We start from the raw sequence: 16185 nt of genomic DNA, 5'->3' as shown, positions 1-16185 counted from the left end.
CATAATTCTTTGTTTGTTTGGTACAGGCCATGTAGCGAAAAATGCTGATCTGCGACTTCTCTGATGCTGGTAGTAGGACGACGGTCAAACGCTCGTTTGCGTGCGTTCATTCATAAAAGTTCAACAATATTTTCAAAGAATGTTGCAAATTGTCAACTTGATAATTCCAAAAATACTCCAAATAAACTATGAATGTGCTAAAGTCGACAAAGTCGCATAGAAATTGCTTATTCCAGAGCAGAATTTACCGGTCTAAAGTGTATTCTACTTCACTCCGGTTATGTCTCTGACATTACCCACCCATCTTTTTATTAATTTGTGTTTGTTTTAAATTCCTCTTGGATACGTCTATCGTAGGATTCTCTTCAATTATATTATAGAACCAGGAACTATAAGATTGACTCATCCATAACACTGTGTATAAAATGTATAAAGTTAATCTAAAATAACAACAGAATTGATAATTCTGTACCTATTAAACATCCTATTGCAGACCAAACGCCGCACAGTGGCGAGTCTTCAAACAAAAGTCGGACAAAACCTCAAATGTTACCTAATTTGGCTGAAAATCACAATTTAAGCAAATTTTGAGATGCTGAGCTCATTTTTGATGTCAAAAGTCGTAAAATATTAAATGCATTTTTCCATACAGTGTCATTGAACTTTTCTTATAACTATGATTCCGTTTTCATGATAGATTTTCCGTTACTGTTCACCAATGTCAGCAATATCATAAAAAATGAAGAACACTACTTTAAATCCATTGTATAACGTGTTGGTTTACTGTAGATTGTCTTACTATTTTAAACAAAACACCATGCGCCTCCATATCAGCAACAAAGCTTCAAAATCTCCTTAAAACATTTTGCGCACCTGGGCGCAGAACGAGACCGTGATATTCGAAAAGTAGAGGTTATTTCCCATAGAATGTACAGAATACATTAGTGAAAAAAGTATTTTTGATCTGATCACCTCAAATATATTTAAACTAAAAAGTCATAGTTCCAGGCAAATTTGCCGAATGTATTTTATTCACTAACCTAGTTCTTTCATTCCTCTATACAATGAAACTAGTTGTACTAAAATCGGACCAAAATTAAAAGAGCAACATGCATTTGAAGTGAACAGAGCAATAGTGGTTTCGGAAATGAAAATCATTAAAAAGTCCGGACTTTGCTACGTTTAGACTCATATTAAAAATCGTGTTCTTATCCAGTGATCATAAAATTTTGAATATACGTCATTCAATACATGAGCAATTTAGGAAAAATATAAAATATCAATATTTCAAAAATAAATTTTTGAGTTTTTGGCCAGCCTCCAGCCACTGTGCGCCGTCGCACCGATGAGTAATGCGAAGCTAAAAAAAGTACCTTCTTACGTACTCATGGCATTACAATAAACCGTCTTACGAATCAAGTGAGCCATACTTCGTTGGTTTTTTTCTATCAAAAGAGCAAGAGAAGCCTCAGGTTCGTGGCTACTATTTTTAGTTAATTACACAGTTTATCGGGTAGGCTAAAGATAGAAAGCTAGCTCGGCACACTGCTGCATTAGTAATGGGAAAATTGATCCGGCTTCCATGAATAACAAAGCAGTTATCCTACCTTCATGTTATTATGAGTTTATGAATCAATTGTGGGTTCTCGTTTCTTTAGATACCGATAGCGTAAGTGATGCTAGGAAGGGGTTTGAGCGTTTCAAGTTTGCTTCTAGTAAGTCATGGTTATTTAGATCCCAGTCATTATAAGACATGTTTGACGAATCAAATGTAGACTAACTTTTTAACTTGTTAATCTAGGGGAGACTAAAATAATCCAGCCCCGTTTCTGGGATCCAGGCTGCACACCAAGGAAAATTCCAGATTTGGTTTTTTTCATATAGGCGATTTCAAACAATCACTTCAACACTGGGAATAATATTCGAAACTGGAAGCTGGAACTGGGTAAACATTAAAATGAAGACTAGAATGAACTTGAATGAACATATGTCGCATATGATTTGTATATTTCTTATTTAATTTGATAATTCATTAGCGTGTTAGAATACTAAGTTCGGTCATCAAATGGTCGGTTATGTAAAAATGTCTGGGGAATCGATGTATTTGAAATTACCGCAATGTACGTTATCTTGCCTGTTTTGCCCTAATTCCCATATTGTTAGTCTTTTTTTTTTATTTCGGCTATGTAACTTGGAAGAACACTAAATGCGGACTACCATAGCTAACGTTTCTGGTGCAAAAAAATCCAAAGATTCTCTAGAAGATAGTAGGAATGTCTGCATAAAACGTTTTAATCCGTTTCACCCCAAATGTTGGGTTTTTAGTTTAATTTTACTCCACATCTCGGAAGCAGGCCTAATGCCGCTGTTCAAAAGTAGTGTTTCTTATGCAAAAAAAATCCAGAGAAATGAGTGAAGATAGATATAATGACCGCACGGAATGTGAGAATCCGGTAACCCCATTTTTCCCAATCTTAAGAGGAAAATTTAACATGGCAATATATTTCGGAAAGAGTCTACATTAGACTGCCCAGAATTTTTTTTTCGAAAACTCAATCGGCCCACCTCTGAGTCGATTTCTAGTCCCACAAGGAGTACTTGCGCCAAATTTCACGCAAATCGGATAAGTCTAGCTACCGGACCAATGTGCCTGGAGTTTGTATGGGATTTTTCGACAATTTACATGTAGAAAACCCACTACCTCGCTTTTTCGTCGATAGGTGGCACTGTATGCACCGTATTATCACTGCAAATGAAAATAAGAAAGATAATTTAACTGTCTACAACTTTGTCGAAGACTGCTAGTCAATCCGGCTTTGTTAAAAAGAAGTTATTAGGGGCCGTACACAAATGACGTAGCTTTTTTTCGGCGATTTTTGACCCCTCCCTCCCCCCTCGTAGCATTTGGTCACAAAATTCTAACCTCCCCCTCGTAAAAAACGTAGCATTTACCTACCCCCTCCCCCTCGTCCCATGCAAAGCGCCCGGGAGATGAAAATAATTACATATGTTTTTCAATTATTTTAAATACATGTCCTTTCAAAATGTTTGACAACTTTTACCAACATTTTCATTATAAAAACAAATTGCGTGCAAAATAAGCCCATTTCATGACAAATATAGTGTTGATAGTTTTGTTTTGAATTTTATTTTTCAAGGGGAGCATGAAAACAAGTTCTCTCATTTCACAATCGTGCAGCTGCCAATGATTCTAAGAATCATTCGTTCATCTAAATTACTAAATTTTGTTTGGTTGAATTCGAAGTGAAAATTTAATTCAGCTTCCAAACTAAGTCTACTAGTTAGCAACATTGGCTAACTAATGTAGCAAGTTAAATCCGCATACAAAATCTTTTCGTATTTTTGCGATCTTGTAATTCCGCGAATCGTAAAATTTATCTCATGAAAAGCCGCATCAAAAGTAACTTGTGTGAAGTTAAATTCATTTCTCTAGGGAATGGAGGATCATTAAATTGTTTTCTCTAAACAATGGGTTTTAAACTTAATGCTACGTCGCACAACTTCTGACCCTACCCTCCCCCTCGTCACACTTCGTCACAAATTTGGTATACCCTCCCTACCCCCCAAAATGCTACGTCATTTATGCATGGCCCCTTATACTTTTAATGAAGTGATGTCTGAGTCAGGTTTGCATGGGATCTAGCAGTACATGGTTGTGTATCAGGACTCGATTCCCACGAACTACACATTTTTGTGAAATAGTAGCCAGATTTAGCTCAATACTATGTTCAAAAGAATTCTAGTACATAATACGAGTTATGTTTTGGAATATACGTTTGATGCTGTCATTCTAATTATCTCCAATCTATTCCTCGGAATTTGGTATATAAGAATTACAACTTTTCATCAACCGCATTCAGCCTCGTTCCGAGAGGTATAGCCAGCTTAACTTCACAGTTGAATTATTGGGGGAATTTGGGTTGAAACAGGTTTGCATGTTTTGTCCCATCATTCAAACTATCTTCAATCGATTCCCCGTATTTTTCACATAAGATTTACAACTTTTCATTACCAAAGTTAACCTCTTTCTGAAATGTAGAGCCAGATCTAACTCTATACTTTAGTTATAGGAGGAATTGGGGTAAAACGAGTACACATTTTTCGGGCGGTCAGTCTAACTATATTCGAACGACTTTTATACCTAGGAATTACAACTTTTGTTCAGCCGCATAAAGCCTTTTACTGAAATATAAAGTCAGGATTAACTTCAAACTTTAGTTGTGCGAAGAATTGGGGTAAAATAAGTGTTTACGTTTAGTGAGATTAATCTAATTATCTTCAATCGATTCTATGGGTTTTTTACGTAAGAAATACTAATTTTGTTCAAGCGTATTCAACATTCTTCCGAGTTACAACCAGGCTTTTTTACCGCTTTAATTGGAAAATCCGCATAAAAAAAACCGCGTTAAATTCAAAATCCTATTTTACGCAGACCCACAGCAAAAGACTTAAAAGTTTTTTTGCGCGGATTTCGTAATTATTACGGCTTTAGTAAAAATATTCAAAGCCGTTTTGAATGCAAAAGACTTGGAAGATTTTCGGAAAGATGGAAGAGAAGGATCCGGAGAACTCCTTGTGGCCCGCACCTCAACGGTATGAGTATTTTCGGAATGGTCTTGACGAGCCGGTGCCAGAAATTGGTTTTTGACGCCATTTTGAAATCCAACATGGCGACTTCCAGTTTAGTGAAATATGGGTATTTTCGGAATGGTCTTGATGAGCAGGTATCAGAAATTGATATTTGACGCCATTTTGAAATCCAAGATGGCGACTTCCGGTTTAGCGAAAAATATAACCCAAATAATAAATGTATTTTCGGAATGGTCTTGAGGAAGTAGGTGCACTTTGAAATCCAAGATGGCGACTTCCGCTTTTACGAAATTCTCTATAACCTAATTAATATGGGTATTTTCGGAATTGTCTTGACAAGTAAGTACCAGAAATTGATATTTGACGCCATTTTGAAATCCAAGATGGCGACATCCGGTTGAATGAAATTCTCAATAACCCAATTAATATGGGTATTTCGTAATGGGCTTGACGAGTAGGTGCCAGAAATTGAACCCATTTTGAAATCCAAGAAAGCAACTTCCGGTTTAGCGAAATTCTCTATGAACTAATCAATATGATTTTTTTCCGATTGGCGCGGTATCTCCCGTATAAAAAACCTCGGTGATCTTCCAAAACTTCCTCGAATATAAGATCTTACATAAACCAACGAAATGCAAAATATTTTTACATGCTCATCTAGAAGAGTGCGATGAGAATTTCCTTTTGACTCACGATACCTGCGTCGAACGAGCAGTGTTTCTTTTCGTAACGATCAAAAATACTGTTTACTTCGTTATACAGAGCTAGTTATAAACGCTAGAAAGAAAGTTTTCGATGATTTATAGCTTGAAAACGAGGAGCCAATGGCACATGGCAACCTGCTGAAACGCAAACGAGTCCGCCTTATTTACGATAGCGATATGCAACAAGATCGTTTACATATTTTCTCAGAAGAATTGAATTAAGATTTGATTTGGTAACAGTATGATATGTATAAATATGAAGTTGTAGAACAAATAGTTTTAATTGAACAGTTTTTTTAGATTCTAAAGATTTATTTGAAACGGCTCAATGCGTTAGCACAACTGAGCCGTGGTCTTTTAATTTTTTACAATACGTAAAAATGAAAAAAATGCCAAGAATGTCGGTCTTCCAGATCTTGTTGATGCAGTTTGCTGCTACGTGTTGAGATCCTTTTCCTTGGCGGTGAAGCCGCTTGGGGGTCATTCAGTCTGCCTTCTCTCGCGTTATTGTTCCCGTCCATGTCATCATCGGTACTGCTTTCTTGCTGTTCACGATCAGAGGTTCTTATTTGTTTCTTGTTCTTACGGGTCGCTGTTGTAAATCCGTCTTCATCGGTATTTGCTTCTTTATTGGCGATGCTAGTTGTTGGTTTGGAAGCGGTTGTCGTGGTCATTGTACCTGCCTTATTGGTTAATTAGATCGTTGTTTTTGGTTTATCTGAAGGTGTCGGTGGCTGCTTGTTAGAGTTGGCTGTAGTAGATGAGTTTTGACTAGTTGCTTCGGCGCATGTTTTTCCGTAGTGGGCTGTATGGTTACAGAATTGGCATGTTGGGGTCTGCCCGGGATATGTGATAAGTGTTGTTTGCTTATAGGTCACGCCATCCTTCGGTGATTTGCATTCGATAGTCATTTAAGAAGGTATTGGTTTAGTCACTCACAATACGAACGCCGTTGCCGGTGAAAAAATTTCTCCAGGTGGCATTCGTAATAGATTCTACTTCTCCATATTGCGACATGATTTGTTTGATGTAGTCTTTCTTAGTGCGCGGGGCCAAATCATGGATACGTACTTCCACCATGTCGTTTTCCATATGCACCGGGATTTTGATTCTGGTGTTATTAAACTCGACCTCACGTTGCATGTTGTTCTTTTCAATGAAGTTTTCTGCCTGTGATAAACTTCTAAACGTGATCAAAACACAGTTTTTAACGTGATGTAGCTGAATGTACGTAACTTCAGCTCCATTTTAACTTTAACTAATTGCTCCACTTCCTGAACTGTGGGTCTAACGCGAGTTTTATTAAAGTTGATCGAAATCGTGTTATCCCGTAGCACGGGCACTTTTGTTTCATTTGGCAAACTCATTTCACTCCGCAGCCGGGGATAACAATACAATATTGTTTGTGCACTGATATGAAATGGACTGCTTGTGCGATGGGCACCGATCGGCTTGTTAGTAGAATTGACTGTTTCACTTGTGCGAGACGATTTTTAATTCCTGCTGCTGCATATCGTTCTCATTCTCTTCTCACTTCCGTTCTCGCAGAACTCTACTGGATGAAACACATTTTGCGCGTCGCTGGTTTATGATAAGATCTAAAATTCGAGGAAGTTCAGGATGATCACCTAGGTTTTTCATGCGGGAGGTACCGCATCAATTGAAAAATTCATTTTTAATTAGTTCATAGAGAATTTCGGTCAACCTGAAGTCACCATCTTGAATTTCAAAATTACGTGAAACATCGACATTCTTCTCTTACTCGTCAAGATCATTCCGAAAATATCTATATTGATTGGGTTATAAAGATGTTCGCTAAACCGGAAGTCGCCATCTTGGATCTCAAAATACCGTCAAAAATCAATTTCTGGCACCTGCTCGTCAATGCCATTCCGAAAACACCCATATTAATTGTGTTATGGAGAATTTCGTTAAACCGGACGTCGCCATCTTGGATTTCAACACAGTGTCAAGCATAAATTTATGGCACCTCATCAAGACCACACCGAAAATACCCATATTTATTGGGTTATAGAGAATTTCGCTAAACCAGAAGTCGCCCTCTTGGATTTCAAAATGGCATCAAAAATCTATTTCTGGCACCTACTTATCAAGACCATTCCGAAAATACCAATGTGTTGTTGAGATGCGGGCCATAAGGAGTCTTCCAGACCCGTCTCTTCACTCTTTCCGAAAATCTTCGAAGTCGTTTGCATTCATAAGGACTGGAAGGAAAACCGTGTTAATTGCGAAATCCGCGCAAAAAAAAACTTCCAAAATTCTTCTAAGTTCTTTACATGTAAAAGGACTTTACAAAAACCGCGTTAATTGGAAAATTTTCGAAGAGGACTTTGAATATTTTTGCAAAAACCGCGTTAATTAGAAAATCCGCGTAGAAAACCCGCGTTAATTGCAAAATTCTCGAAAAAAAACCTCGTAGAAACCGAGTAAAAAAACCAGAACCAAAAATCAAGTCTTGAACATAAACTCAAACGAAATGGGGGGATTGGGGCAAAACGGGAATGATAGCGTACCATGCGGTCGTTCCAAATACTATCAATTTTTCAGACTAATTTACATAAAAAACACTTTTGCTGGTAAACGTAATCCATCTTTTTCAATTCAATCCTTTTTTTCGCTTTTTGTGTCCATTTTTCCCCACTGTGCCATTGATGAGAATGAATGTTGGCTTATATATGGATAGGCCTATCCTATTATCCTCCCGTATTTTGTTGCTGGTACGGAAGATAGCAAAGTGGTTTCCAGAAAAGCAGCTTGAAATAGGCAGTCTGCTGCCTATCCAGGGTTGTTAACGTTGAATTCAACTTTACCGCCGATAACGATGAATTTGGCGCTATTATCGACGATGATTTTTACGTTAATTTCATCGTCATCATCAACGAACTTCGTTGAATTCAACGTTAGCGTTATCGGAAATTTTCGCGTTGAATTCTATTTAAAGTATTTTTTTCGTCAGAGAAATTGCATAATTTATTCACATGAAGTTCAAATTTATATGTATTTCTGTAAGAAGGAATATTTTTAATTTTATTTAACGTACAGATTTTGAAGTTAATTGTTGGTTATGTCGGTGTGAAAAGCGTATGAACCGGCTTTGGACGGCCTCGATTCTGTCAACGCCATTTTGGTAGTAGGGGTTCCAAACAGCAGAACAATATTCTAGTGTAGAGCGAACCAGCGCGCAATAGAGTGATTTTAAACAGTATACGTCCTTAAAATTTTTCGCAATTCGGAAAATGAGCCCAAGCTGTATTGATGCCTTATCCACAATGGATGATGTATGTAGTTTGAAAGTTAGTGGCGAATCCATGATAACTCCGAGATCCTTGACGTGAGTGTCCTGGAATACTGGAGTCGAAGAAATGGTAGTTAAACTGAATCGGATTGCGTTTCCGCGTAAACGTAACGATTGAGCATTTACTCGGGTTTAAAACCATTCTGTTTAGATCACACCACGTACTAAAGCTTACCAATTCACTCTGAAGAAACTTGGCATCGGTTTTATCTCGTATTTGTCGAAAAAATTTCATGTCGTAAAATTCTTCTTCAGGTATCATCGAAATTCGACAGTTCCGAATGAAAGTGATCGTGACCGTAAAAAAATTATCGAGCATTTATTTTGCTTCTCTTCACTATTCAAGCTCACAACATAACATTTGAAATATGTAACATTAAACAAGAATTACGGCAAAAATCAATTTCCAATTATAATGTAAAGGATACTGCGATTCAAACTTTAAACTCGTTTTTCTTGAAATAAATATATTGTCACTTAGTTCGGTCTGACTTAACACCGACCAATTTAAAAAATAACAGTCAAAAGGAACGCTCTGGTGCTTATATTTTCAGGCGACAATACAAATGGCTTAGACGAGTTTAGGTCTATTTGATAAAATTATTTCGTTTTGCAAGCCTCACCCGTATTTCATTGGTGATATGGCCTCTTTAATAAGATTTCTTTAGAAATATTTTAGTTGTACTCGTGTTTGGATCCATTTGGTAGTCTGGTAGACCAAAAAAATCAAGATGCAGACTTAATTTTTATATCTAACATAATTACGGCCCGGTGTGTCCATGCGTTAAGGCGGTTCAGCCTTTCGACTTTAATAGAAGTAGAGAAATTTTCAAATTAAAAGTTTAAGTTGGCATACTCTGTACGAAAAATCATTTATTCGAAGACAGTATGTATTATATACACATCTACTAGATAGCATAAGCACCATTCTATAAGTGCTCAAAACAGAAATCAACGCAAAATTGTCGTTAACGTTATCGTTACATTCATCGAAGTGCGTTGACGATGAACGATGAAATTAACGCCAAAATCAACGCCGTTGAATTCAACGAAAAAATTAGCGATTCAACGATATCGTGTTGAAACGATAACGTTGAATTCAGCGCATTAACAACCCTGTGCCTATCGCACCACCATCATATCGACCATTTCTCCAGGGCTGCCAACACAATACATAGGGCTCAGGCATCGTAATTCTTACTCATTCACGTGAAAGAAATCTTATCCGATGTCCAACTTTTCCAGAATAAGATGAGCGTAATTTTTCGACGAAATTTAACTGATTACTTCCCTTTTCACCGGAGAATAGTTCTTAATTTTTGTGGAAATTAACGAAAGTGTCAACATATACACTCCATTACCAAGAAATCCGACAACAAAGTACGATAGATTTGTTTTGTCATGTTTTTGACGAGTGCCAGCAAGGCAACGATAATAAAGGTAACACACGTTTTGTGACTAAGAGTTAACCTGGGTCTGTACAATTGAAAGAAAGGAAGAAACACCAATAGCGTGGTTCAGGAAAATGGCCTGTTTTGGTGAAAATTACATCTAAGGTTTTAATTTTGCAGTCCCATTTCAAATTTTTAGGCATGTGTAGATTCCGAATTTTTGAAACATGAACGAACCGCATTTTTCCGATGTGAAATATAACATCAATTTTGTATATAATTCCGCGAAATGTGAAAAAGCTATAAATAACGAAAATAATTTGAGTTGGTTATGTCAGAGAAAAAACCGTAGTGAAATGGAATACACTCTTGGCAACTAAATCGAATACCGCAACTTGTAATCCTGAAAGTTATTTTGATATTTAATCACGCCTATACAAATGTCGGATTCAATGTTCACCATATCGTTTAAGCCATTACAGTGAACTAAGATGGCAGACACTACACTAACTAACACCTCCGAATTAGGATGGTAACAGAAATAGAGTAAAATAATCCTATTTATTACGCATTAACTGACGTCACTAATATAGGGCCCTTGATTGAATTTAATGTCGATGATTCACGACATTGTCGGCCGGTCTATAAAATAATTATATGAACAAAATACAAAAAAAACGGAAATAAATTCTTGAATGCAAGAACCCAAGTAAAGCGATTTTCTTGACCGATGAACAGAGGAAAACAATCGAAATCCATGCAGAGAAGCGGTGTGATTATGTACAGTATACATCTCGAATAGCTTGCAGCCGTCCCCCCTTACCGATTGTGAATTTATCATCCGAACGCTTTCGCGCAGTAACAGTGGGTGACCCTATTCGACATGCTTCTAATCGCGAATCGACTTTTCTTGGTAAAAGGTTTAGTTTTATACTCCAGAAAACATCAAACATTTTATACTGAAACAGGCATGCCACATTCCAAACGAACGGATGAAAAGAAAAACGGACAATCAAACCCAACAAAATATTTCCAAACAGAACGTTTGCAGATAACAGAGTTGGTAGCACAACAAAAATGCAAAATCTTCAACTATGTAGAGCGAAAGTTTTTTTTTGTAGTGATCGAAGAAACGAACAGCGTAACAAAAGCAGCGAAAAAACCTAACGAGAAAACGTGACGCTCCATGAAGGCAAGACAGTTTGACTCACCGATGATTCGATTGGTCGATTGTTTACGTTTTGGTATTGTTTATTTTTGTTTTTTAGTGGTGTTGGTGGTGGTTGTGGTGATGGTTGTGTTGGTTTCGTTTTTCAACAACAACAGAGAAACGGAGCGCGTCGTATGCGATCGTGTGTGCGTTCCATATTTGTTGTACACGCACGTCCGCAGGTAAAAGTATTGGTTGCCGCGCGGATGAAATGGTAAGGTATTTGCGATTCGTAATAGGCGATATAGTCGGCCACAACCGGTACCAATTTTCAGGAGAAAAGAGATTCATTCGCAAAAATCGAAGAGAGAATGAAGAGAAGAAAAAAAGGTTAACGGTTTGATCTTGCGTTGTTTTGTTGCGAGAAATGATGAACGACAACAGAATGTGAGTGAGAAAAGAAGCGCTGTGCATTTTTTTAAAATGAATGTTTAAATGAAAACGAAACAATGAGCATCTAATAGTGAAGCATAGAGCTGATATTCAATATAAAAATTTCATGGCACATTAGCGAAGTTATAAAAATATAAAGGCTTAGTGTTTTGATTACTATACTTAGGCTGCTTGAAGTATGGCGGCGAGAAACTTAGCTGGAACTGAATCTTACATTAGGATGCTAGGTGCGAGAAACCTGCTTGCAGCAAACTCTGAAGAAAAGATCCATACATCGTTCAATAACGAAGGATAATTATTCGACATAATTTACGAATTATTTGGTCAGAGTTGGTCAGCTTAAGCAGGCCAACCAGTGCGGCTTTAACTGTGATATCATCGCTTTGAATTGCTGTATGTCGATTCCTTGCTCTTAGGGAGCTTCCTAAGGGGTCAGACTTCCAGGGTTCCAGCTCGATTTCTCGCCGATAACGGGAAAACTAATTGAATGGTGAAACAGATGAAATTCTGACACAAATATCCGTACAAAAAGTCGTTCAATGACATTAGTTGCACTTGAAGCCTTGTCAATTTCATCGATATATGCTAACCAATTGAAGGGTGTTCCACATCAAATTGCATCACGGAAAAAACGCTGTAGAAAATTTCTGTTGCAAATTTGGATAGAAGTAGTTTAGAGTGTACTGTTTACACTGTATTTTTATCGGTGTCTGTTTCGAAAATTGGAAAAAATGGCGCACCCGAAAAGCAACGTCACGAATTGCTTTTGCACAAGCACCTGGAAAATCCGCAGCTCTCTCATCGGGACATCGGAAAACATCTCGGAAACGTGCAGTCAACGCACAGTGGTCCAAAACGCGAAAAACGTGATCGTTTTGAATAACTTCGAAATGGTTAGTTATAGCGATTTACTATCTTCGGAAGAATTTATGACAATGAGACGCTCCATCTTTATAAGTCAAAAGTTTGATGATTAATCCTTCTATAAGTGAGATTCAAAATTTATTTCTCATATAATTAGAGATAGCGAATTGGTGTATTCTGCAAAGTTGTAGTAAATTCTTCTACAAGAAACTTTACTGAAGGTAGTAATAGTCTATCTTTAATAGTCTTTGAGATATAAAGCATTATTAGAGGAAATACCGAAAAAATCAATTTTTTCATTATAACTTCTTTCCAAGATTTTTTGGAAGTTCAAAATGTTCTACAAAACTATCACAATTGATGAAATACAAAATTTCGGTAAAGGAAGCAACTTAATATGTTGAGCAGATTCTGAGATATTCACGATTTTTAGTCGAAAAATGGCCTACTTTGCACTCAAATAATTCATGAACGGGCAAAAACGGGCAAACCACTCTATATGTATTTGAAAGTACAAGAAAGATGCTGCAAGATTCTGTATGAATCACTTGTATCCGGTTGTATCCATAGCTCTGGTAGCTGGATTTAAAGAATATCATTTATTAGTCTAAAATATTGATACGAAACATATTCGGTAAAACTGTTGAGATAAAGTGGTGGTACCTTCGGCAAAGTGTCGGGGAATATTCTTCTTAGAAACATTGCCGAAGACACCAGTTTGCCACCTTTACTAGTTTCTTAGATATGGTGCAATATTTATGGAAAGCCTACTAAAAGCGATTCATTCGGTAATCGCGCATGCTTTGATTACTTGTTTAGCATTGTCACTGTATAGCGTTACGTCAGTTGTTGTTTATTGGATCGAATGATTTGTATTTGCAGTAATCGCGATGGTGGACAATAAACAAATTTTTAAAAGGCTTTCTTTCATATAACAATACAAATTCAACTGTCAAGTCGTTCATAGCAAACGTAAACGGTTTGCTTATATTAATGTTCCAAGCCCTGGTACTACATTCTATTGTGGAACTTGACCTTCTGTGTTGACAAACTTTGCAACCGATTTCAGAGCTAATACACAACCTACTTATACTTAAAATCGTTTCTTGTTAGGATTCGACTATATGGCTCATAAGACAACGCATTACTCTCTGTACCACCGAACAATGCACTGTATCTAAAAACCAGTCAAGACAGAAAGCTGCTGTCTTCGACAATGTCTCTTGTGAGAACATTCCACATAGAATGCCGAACATAGTCCCACTCTTCAGTTCACCGAATATGTAACGCTATATAGTGACAATGCTAAACAAGTAATCAAAGCATGCACGATTACCGAATGAATCGCTTTTAGTAGGCTTTCCATAAATATTGCACCATATCTAAGAAACTAGTAAAGGTGGCAAACTGGTGTCTTCGGCAATGTTTCTAAGAAGAATATTCCCCGACACTTTGCCGAAGGTACCACCACTTTATCTCAACAGTTTTACCGAATATGTTTCGTATCAATATTTTAGACTAATAAATGATATTCTTTAAATCCAGCTACCAGAGCTATGGATACAACCGGATACAAGTGATTCATACAGAATCTTGCAGCATCTTTCTTGTACTTTCAAATACATATAGAGTGGTTTGCCCGTTTTTGCCCGTTCATGAATTATTTGAGTGCAAAGTAGGCCATTTTTCGACTAAAAATCGTGAATATCTCAGAATCTGCTCAACATATTAAGTTGCTTCCTTTACCGAAATTTTGTATTCAACAATTGTGATAGTTTTATAGAACATTTTGAACTTCCAAAAAATCTTGGAAAGAAGTTATAATAAAAAATTGATATTTTCGGTATTTCCTCTAATAATGCTCAATATCTCAAAGAATATTAAAGATAGACTATTACCACCTTCAGTAAAGTTTCTTGTAGAAGAATTTACTACAACTTTGCAGAATATACCAATTTGCTATCTTTAATTATATAAGAAATAAATTTTGAATCTCACTTATAGGAGGATTAATCATCAAACTTTTGACTTATAAAGATGAAGCGTCTCATTGTCATAAATTCTTCCGAAGATAGTATATCGCTATAACTAACCATTTCGAAGTTATTCAAAACGATCACGTTTTTCGCGTTTTAAACCACTGTGCAACGGTGAGTCGTGTTATTAAACGTAACCACCAAACTCTGAGTATTGAACGAAAGGAGAAATGCGGTCAGAATTGATTCTCCATTAGTACTCAGGATAACAAGCGTATAGTGCTTTGATCCGAGATGTGGCCAAAAAGTTGAATCTGTCTTTCGTTCAGAGAGCCACGGACCGAGAGGGACTGCATACGTGCAAAGTTCAGAAGGTTCCAAATCGTGACGAACGGCAAAATACGGTGGGAAAATCACGGACCCGGAAACTGCACACTCAGATGCTGATGAAACCTCATTGTCTCATCATGGACAATGAGACTTTACGTCAAGACGGATTCCGGCAGCTTCCGGGGCTACTGTTCTTCACCGCCCAGCACAAGTTTGATGTTCCGGAGGATGTAAGGAAGCAGTAACTTTCAAAAATTGCCAATAAATGCATGATTTGGCAAGCGATCTGCTCATGTGGCAAACGGACTGCGCTGTTCGTGACTACCGGTACTGTAAGCGGGGAGATCTACCTCAATGAGTGTCTACAGAAGCATCTGCTTCCTCTGTTGTAGCAACATGAGGGACCCTACGATCTTCTGGCCGGATCTAACTTCGCGCCACTATTCAAATGTTGTCCTGGAGTGGTACGAAGCCAACGGACATGAACCCTCCCCCCCACGTACTGAGAGTAAAGCCCATCAAAAAATACTAGGTAATTATGAAACAGGTACTACGGAAGCATCCCAAGGAGATCAAATCTAAGGAAGACATGAAGAAAAAGTGGGTTTCCGTATAGAAGAAGCTGCAGCCAGATGTTGTACATAACCTATTGAGTGGAACTAAGCGTAAGGTATGAGCGTACGGTTATGGTATTGAAGTTGAATGAAATAAATATGTCAAAAGCTTACCAATGGATTATATTTTATTGGTCATTAGACAATTTTCTACAGCGCTTTTCTACGATTTTGCAATTTTATGTTGGACACTCTTTTTTGGTTCAAATCTGTGAAGGTTGATTTAATGGACACTTCGCATAGAATAACTCATGTGATGAAGCTGAAGATTTGAAGTCTACCGAAAGATAATTTTCTAATATCTTTTTTGTCTTATGCGAAACTGAGTCAGATTCTAACCCCAACTGCTGTCAAAACATATGATCTGATACAACAGTAGGGGTAGGAACCTATCCCAGTTTTCGATCCAAGCAAAAATAATATAAGTATCCATTGATTTGTTGAAATCTAGTTGCCAACAGGGCAACACCGCCGTTGTTCTGGCTTTAAAACTTGTAAACAAGTTAATAAAATGAATTTATGGAAATATGGTTGTTACTCATTCAAAGATCAAATTAAAAACAAACGCAAACGATTCTACTTTTTTTCGTAATTTACTGAATGCACTAATGATCTGACATGATATGAAGTAGAAAAATCGATGTATTGGAAAATATGTACAATTAAATTTTATATGAAAAGAATCACTACGAAGCTAAACTATGCACGCAGCACTCATTAATGAAACAATGTGAAATCAATAAAAAAAACCCACGCCTTCGTCTCTCAATCTACAG

General features: G+C 37.2%; 1 protein-coding gene across 19 annotated transcripts in view; it reads right to left on the bottom strand.

The window, feature by feature from the left end:
* Window positions 1–16185, bottom strand: part of LOC131693459 (MAP/microtubule affinity-regulating kinase 3-like) — a 211107-nt gene that overhangs the window by 54744 nt on the left and 140178 nt on the right. The window lies entirely within an intron of this gene.

This window comes from Topomyia yanbarensis, chromosome 3, assembly GCF_030247195.1.
Source record: "Topomyia yanbarensis strain Yona2022 chromosome 3, ASM3024719v1, whole genome shotgun sequence".
Lineage (NCBI taxonomy): Eukaryota > Metazoa > Arthropoda > Insecta > Diptera > Culicidae > Topomyia > Topomyia yanbarensis.
Note: the sequence above shows the minus strand (reverse complement) of the source record. Positions and strands in the feature narration are given on the sequence as shown.